Source organism: Amphibalanus amphitrite, unplaced genomic scaffold, assembly GCF_019059575.1.
Source record: "Amphibalanus amphitrite isolate SeventyFive unplaced genomic scaffold, NRLGWU_Aamphi_draft 000237F_arrow, whole genome shotgun sequence".
Lineage (NCBI taxonomy): Eukaryota > Metazoa > Arthropoda > Thecostraca > Balanomorpha > Balanidae > Amphibalanus > Amphibalanus amphitrite.
The window spans coordinates 35,537-43,117 of NW_024881732.1; positions in this window are offsets into that span (position 1 = coordinate 35,537).

Sequence of the window (7,581 nt, forward strand, 5' to 3'; positions counted from 1 at the left end):
GAACTGTGAATCGAAAATGCTTCCACACGGGGTCTAGCCACAGGCACTAAACAAATGATTAAAATGATCACGTGGATGACCTGTTTGCAGGCCTACAAAGATAACACACGGATTGACATTTTGTTTTAAATTTATTTCCTGGTAAAGTACAAAAAGAAACATGCGCCAGCATATCTGCCGACCTATTACAATACTGACCGATCGATTTCTGCATTGGGAAAAAGTCTGTGGAAGGAGTTATTAAAAAGACGACCGAAGTTTCTACGTAGCATGCGAAAACACAATGTAAGACAACAATATAGAGCGTCACCAACTTCAGCGGTTGACACATGTTTTCCATGAGCCTGCCGTTCAGAATTCTGGCCCCCGACAGAATATAGTAGCAAAAATCATTGTTCTGTCTTGGTTGTTTAAAGATTTGCCGCTTGCTAGTTTCTCAAGTGATGGGCTGGCTGTGGAATCAAGGCTACTACAGGAGTGACGTTACATTAGCATGCAAAATTAACAGAATGGCTCAAATCTATGAATTAACAAACATTTTGAAACGTGACACAGAATATAAGCTCAACTGAACAACTCGTTCCGTAGCACTGCGGTTATCTTTCAAAAATGGCCGAGAAATCCTAAAATGTATATATTCATCGTACACTTCAAACATGGTTAAATTACAGACACTTTACAAAAAAGCAGAGACATTGACAGCTTAACACAGCTGGCACGCAGGAACATTAGTTTGCCCCGCGTGTTAAGTAGTAAGCCAGCTCTGGATCGTCCATATAGTCGCGGCTAGTCTCGACCTCGAGTCCTTGCGCCCTGAATTCTGATTTTATTTGTTGGAACAGTTCACGGTAGCGTGCTAAACGAGCGGATATGCTGGGGTTATCAACTGCTGGAGATGGTGGAGAGCGACTATTAGTGTGGCTATCGGCAGTGATGGGTGATGGTGTTGTGTCAGAATTCATGCTAGGCGCTGAGGATGGTTGTGTGATATCAGTGATGGCATTGTTGGCTTGATGTGTTGGCAAGTGGATGTGGTCTGGGGTGGCATGATTGTAACATGTGCCATTTTGGGTCTGTCGTTTTTGAGTTTGCCGTAGTCCTGGGGTCCATGATTGTACCTGATGTTGAACGGTGTCGGAACTCATGGGGAAATGGGTTGTCGATCCTATGATTGCTGCCGCGTTTCCACGTATGATGGCCATTGACAACCGTTGCCATAACCAAGCTGTTTCCCGTCGGTCACCGGTTGACTGTGATATACGTCTGCCGAGCTCCTTGAAAAATCGACAAGCAGCTGGGCCGACAACTCCAGACGTCTCAACTGCCACTGGTACGAAAAGGTATTGCTCAGAAATGGATGAATACCGTTGGATTTTGCGTTTTTCCGCTGCGCTAGCTGCTGAACCAGGGTTGATGGCACAAGCGACCATAGCAGTCTCGGAGAAAGTGTCCGAGCACGTGGCGTCCCATGCAAGACATTTTCCACTTGCGAATGGGAAAGTTGTTAGGCCGTCCGGGCGCTTGCCGTCCCCTCTGTCGAGGCCCACCGGTTCCAGCACGGATGGGACGCCAGAGACGGAGAGGCTGCGTTTTATTAGGTCGTTTATATGGGCATGTCGAGGGAATCGACCGGCGCTCTTCTGACAGGAAAGGGCGTGATGTCCCAGGCGTCCAACTTGGCGACCGCAAAGACGGCATGTGTGCGGCTCACAAATTGGGACTCCCAGACGAAGAGCGACCGCAATTCTGACAGTCTCTGGGTCTAGGTGAAGGCCGAGGCTGGGGACCGGTATCGCTTGCAGCCAGGCGGCGGTATGATCCTGACTGGCGGCAAGAAGACGAGTTCTGTGCATTTGGTCAGCGTCACTGAGTAGGTGGTCTCTGAGTGCTTTTGACGCCATATCATCCCATGTACGTTGTTTGCATGCCAACATGGGTTCCGGAACTTCCGTGCTAGCTGTTGCCTTGACGAAACATTCTAAGGCAGGTTGCAAAGCGGAAGGCACTGTGTTGTCCAGAATGAATGGGATTATTGAAGTTATGAGAGGAGTCGCAGCCGTGATTGAAGAAATGTAGCAAGGAAGCGCGAGTCTCTCGACGGATCGAACGCCGAGACCACCGTGTCTTACGGGGAGACTTGCTTGCGTCCAGGCTCCTTCGGTAAGTGAAACGTTGCATACATCGGTAAGAGCAGATTTCACCGCATTATCAATTGCCTGCAAGCCTGCTTTGTTCGTATACATTGGGCTTGAACGGAGCAGGTACTGCAGGCGAGGCGCAGAGATGTAATGGGCAAGAAAGAAGATTGCCGTGTGCGTATCCAATCCACGAATACGATCACAAAGAGTTGAGACGGTGTCTGTGGCGGTCTCTGTAGCAATTTGAATGCCTGTTTCAGTCAGAGGTGAGCCCAGTAAGGTCAAACCGGCGGGAGACGTCTCACTTATCCCGTGGAGAGCGGCCTTTATTTCTCCTACAATTGAAGCGTGGACGCTGTCAAGAGCTGTGCCGAAAACGGCGAACTCGCACTTAGAGCCATTAAGCTCCAGACCGAGGTCCGGCAGCAGGTCTTGCAGTTTGACGAGATCATTGACGACCGTGCATACGGGGCCTGCTACAGTGGCGTCGTCCAAATACCATATATTTAATGGCGATTTCATGGAGCGCGCACAGTCATCAATAGCCAAAGAGAAGGCTATTGGGCCGAGCGGGTCGCCTTGCTGAACCCCGCTGCAAGATGAAATAATGGAGCTTCCTATATGCAGAGGTGTCGGAGCGCTGTAAGCCTGATACGTCAGCCGGAAGATTTCTGGACAGCGAGCTTGAATACTTTTTAACAGCTTGTCGCGTCTCACCGTGTTAAAAGCGTTGCGCATATCGACCTTTACAAAAGCTGTTGGAGAAGGGTTTTTCAAGGCATCCGATATAAACTCACGAGCAGCGTGAACAGCAGCCTCACAACCCAGTCGGGTGCCAACTCCAAGCTGCACTGGCCTGAAGTCGGGGGCTAAGAGGTCGGCTGCATGATGTGCTGCAAGCCGAGAAATTCATCTCGGCTTGCGTTATTTTCTAGCGTCCCGCACGTGCTTACTCCAAAATAATACTTCGGGCCATGAGCCTTTTGAAAAAAAATGGACTAGGTATAGTAGATTTTGGCTATTCCGCTCAGGAGATGCTCATTGCTCAAGTCATGTTCTGCAAACAGATACGGATTTTTCTAACGAAAAAGGTGGTTTGCTCCCAGGGTTTGCTCCCATTTTGCAGGCCGTCGTGCGGTATTAAAGGGACCCTCCCACCTTCAAAAAAGTTAATGAATTGGCATGAAAGTGATGTCGCTCGGTTCAGAAAGAGCAAAAACGAATATTTACCAAATTTCACCGAAAAATATTCACCGGTTTTCAAGATATTAGACATTTACTTTTGTTTACTTTTCTGGGATCTCCGCTGTTTCTAGCGACTTCCTTTTGGAAGTGCGGCGTTTGCGGCAGATGTTGCGGGCAAAGCAGCATATACCACCGCGTGCTACAAAACGTCTTAGTCAAACATTTAAAAATCGTTAGATATCTGTGCTGACGTCACACATTCAGAGGGGTATTCTAATGCATTAGCCCCTCTGAATCAAAATGCTGCAATTTTGAAATTCAATATTTCCGATTTAAGGCATTTCTCGATGTTGTGAGTGCCGAAACCGGTAATTTTGAGCCAGGGACCCCGTTTTGGCTATCTCAACTCAAATCTAATGTAAAGGTGGGAGGGTCCCTTTAAATCCAAACGAGATACGGCTTTATTCCTGACGCAATAGAATCAAAGTTTTATCGCCTCAAAGTTCCGTATGCCGTATTGGCACTTCCGACTTTCTTCCTGCTAAGTGGGCTTATACCGTAATAATATTTTTGTTTGGTTCAGCATAGCATAGATACATAGTTGAGTTGAGTGATTGGATAATGATGTAAATGATAAACCAATTAGTACAAATCAAATATATTCAAAAACACACATTTTGGTTTTGTGATCGTGTGTTTTTGAATATATTTGATTTGTATACTAATTGGTTTATTATTTACATCCAGGGGCGTCGCCACGGATTTTTGAGTGGGGGGGGGGGGGTCGGGTTTCCGGTCTTCGTCTTGATGGGTAGGGGTGTTTTTAGCCACACTCCCGGTTTTTTCGTGTGCCCGGAGAAAAACCTCGGCGCGTAGCGCCGCGAAAGCAGCGGTATATCTTATTGTACATCAATTTTGCATCGTGCATAAAAATCAAGCACAGGTCACCTGAGGTCAGGTCACAATGTCATGTCAAGTTCAGTTTTAATGCCTCTTAAAACTGCAATCTTGTCATTCCTATAGATAATCTCCTGACTCCTATAAGTCTGAAATTTGGTGTAATGAATGGGATTATAAGTGCCAACAGTTCATGGATCTGGGATTTTACATCTGAGAAGTGAAGTCAGGTCAAATAGGTATGTGACCTCACCAATCATGATAAGATATGGGGAAAAGCACGATACCTTCTGCTTTGAAAGAATATGCTAAAAACGCTAGATACTTTTGTAGCCATGGCACCTTGTTCATTTTAGAGACAAGGTGCAGCTAATGACCATTGGTGACTGGAATGGTCAGAGATTAGGTCATCAAAGGTCTCTAACACATTTTCGACAACAACTTTTAATGGAGACGTTGTAGAGCGATGACAGCACCTGCAGTGTGTTCAGCTCAGTAACACAGATCGATCCATATGCAGCAGGTTCTTTTCTAGTCAGGTTATGACCTTTACCTGATGTCAAGTTTTCTATTCAAGTTCAAATTGTAAGCCATGCGACGTGTTTCGACGAAACAAAAACGATGGTGATAACATGAATATCATACACATTCACTGAATCATAGGTTGTTACATAGCAAATGTTTCGGCAAAATCCGTCCGTTTAGCTGTTTGGACTCTATGGTACACAAGCCATAGACCCGAAGTCATATCTGAGGCGAAGTTGGCGAAAGAGCTTTAAAAAGCTATCGAATACGCTTTCTGTGTCGCTGTAGCTCTTATTCGTATTTTGCGGGTCGCTAAGGTAAAACGTTTACCAACGTAACGCATAAGGCATGCTCTCGGCCCCTGATCGAGGTAGAGCTTCGTGGACGAGCGAGAATGCTGCCCGTGATGAGAGAAAGCCAATGATGCCCAATTTTAAGGTCTTGGCCGGGTCATCTTAGGTCAACGCCCAAAAGTAGGAAAAATCTGGCCGCCTGCTAGATCTTAGTGAGCCGTAGCTGCTATCGGGGTCCCGAGTACGAGTTTGATGTTAGTCTTGAACAAAAATGATGACTCCATGCATTTTGGGTAGATCGGGTCGGGTCAGGTCAGGTCGACCAGCGGGCTTCCTGCCGGCCATCTAGAGTGGGTGACTGACAACCACCAACGATAGCTTCGTAACATGTTACATAACCACCATTTATCAAAACTACTTCAAACGGTTCAAACGGGCGCTAAATCGAAATCAGCCCCAAAAACCACACTTGTAAGTGCAATGGAAGCAAATAAAACTCAAAAAAGTTAACCAAGGTCATCCATATTCGAATCAGGGCAATTTTTTTTTTAGAATAGGTGTAAAATTCATTAACTCGAGGTCACTGGAAGTTTCGTTGCAATATACTACTTTTTGCGCGTCTTATTAGGAAAGCCCCAGAGGGATCCACCATTGACCCCATTTCCCCTATGCAGGCAGGTCCGAGGGTAGCAGGGCTGAGGCTAGCCAGGTACCTCGTAGTTACTGATACGTCATCCGACGAATCGACTGCAACCATTATTTTGACAATCAGACGAACGCTTGGGTCAGTTTTGACGCGCTCGCTCATTTGAGGGATAAAAGGGGACTAGAATCATATTGTCATGCTAATGTTCTAGCCCACAGCTTATAGACCTATAAGCAATAGGGACTAGGGAGCTCTTGAAGCGATTCTGAATCTGACGTTGTATTTGTTGATGTTGCTGACGCCAACTTCCCTGACATGATAGCTAAAAAAGCATACTCAGCATCGCCAAAAATGGGGGGTCGACCCCCCCGGTTCTGACGAGTGGGGGGGTCGCGACCTCCCCGACCCCCCCGTCGGCGACGCCCCTGTTTACATCATTATCCAACAGGTACATAGGTTTGGCCACTGGCATTGAATGCATCGTGGAAGGAGCTTTCCAAGTTCCAACAATATCAAAAACGAAGAATCGATAAAAAATGACTCAGGTACGGGTACGGCTTTCTTTCCTCCCGACGGCGGATGTATTGTAGCAAACAAGGTGCCTACAAGCCTCTAGGCGTTCCTTAATCTGTTTCTTTTTTATTTCTATTTGGCTCTGTATTGCTCTGCTGATTTGGATCGGCGCATTTTTATAACAGTTTCGAGCGATCACGATTCTGTGCTGGGGTAGTTTCCAAGTGTTGTTGCGAAGCACTGGTACCTAGTGTTTGGGGTGGGACTGACTGTAATTCGTGATATGTCCTAATCACGGCTTGAGAATCAGCGTTAAAACATGATCGTATATGTAATTCATTGCTGTTCTACGGCGCATTCTCTATTGCTTGCTGAATCTTCTTCATACTTTTTGTGACGTTTGCCATTGGCAGCGATAAAATTTATCCAGGGCTGGCAGCCATGCATATGTATTGTGAGTGCTGTGACGCCTGTGTCTTTTATATCACTATATCTGATCACGATGCCAAACAAAGATAGGATGCTGTTTTGACTTCTATATTCTGGAGCTACTTAGTCAGTGATTCTAATGGGCCATATGTGTGAGCCATAGTCGATTTATAATTCTATACCTAAATGCTCAGAAAGTAGAAGTAGGTAATCCATAAAATCGGGATAGATAATTTGTCATACGAGAATTACGACGCGCAGCGATGTCAGATTTGATCGTACTTCACCAAGCCAGCTGGCGTTTTGAGATCGATAACGCATCTAGTTCTGTCTAGCGTAACTTGAATCTCTATTCAGTTTTTAACTGTTTCCTTGCTCCCATCTTGTCCCTACCCTTCATAAACCTTGCCTTCAGCTTTTGTTTTGTTGATTGTTACTTATTTATGTTGATGGATAGGTTTTGACGAAAATATATGGTGAAATTGGTGCTGAATTGTTGACTGACGAGTTACGAGGTTCAACACGAAAACGACAGTAGGAAAAACAGCTACGCCAAACACACATTGAACCGCTAACTGCACGCCAACGCATTATTATCAACCAAATACAGCTTCACATGGCGATACAGTTGTTCTATATACCCTGGATACAGCCCTGTCCGTCCATCAGGTCTGTTCTGCAATATGAGGCGTACCTATGGGCTGCGCTGGTTACCTTACCGGTCTCACCGTGACTCGAGGCGTTTAAGTGCTGCTTTCACATAGCCATGCACTTGTTCATACGGACCAATTCCTTCGTAGTCCTTCAGAAACCCCTTTGCTTTCCGTTCAGCACTTTCATGTTCAGGAACCACCCAGAAAGAGCAATCTTTTGGGTTTCCAAGTACCCAATCGCTTTAGACACTTGATAGCACCGAAAAGGAGCGCTAGGCCGATAGGCGATACTTAGGTGATAG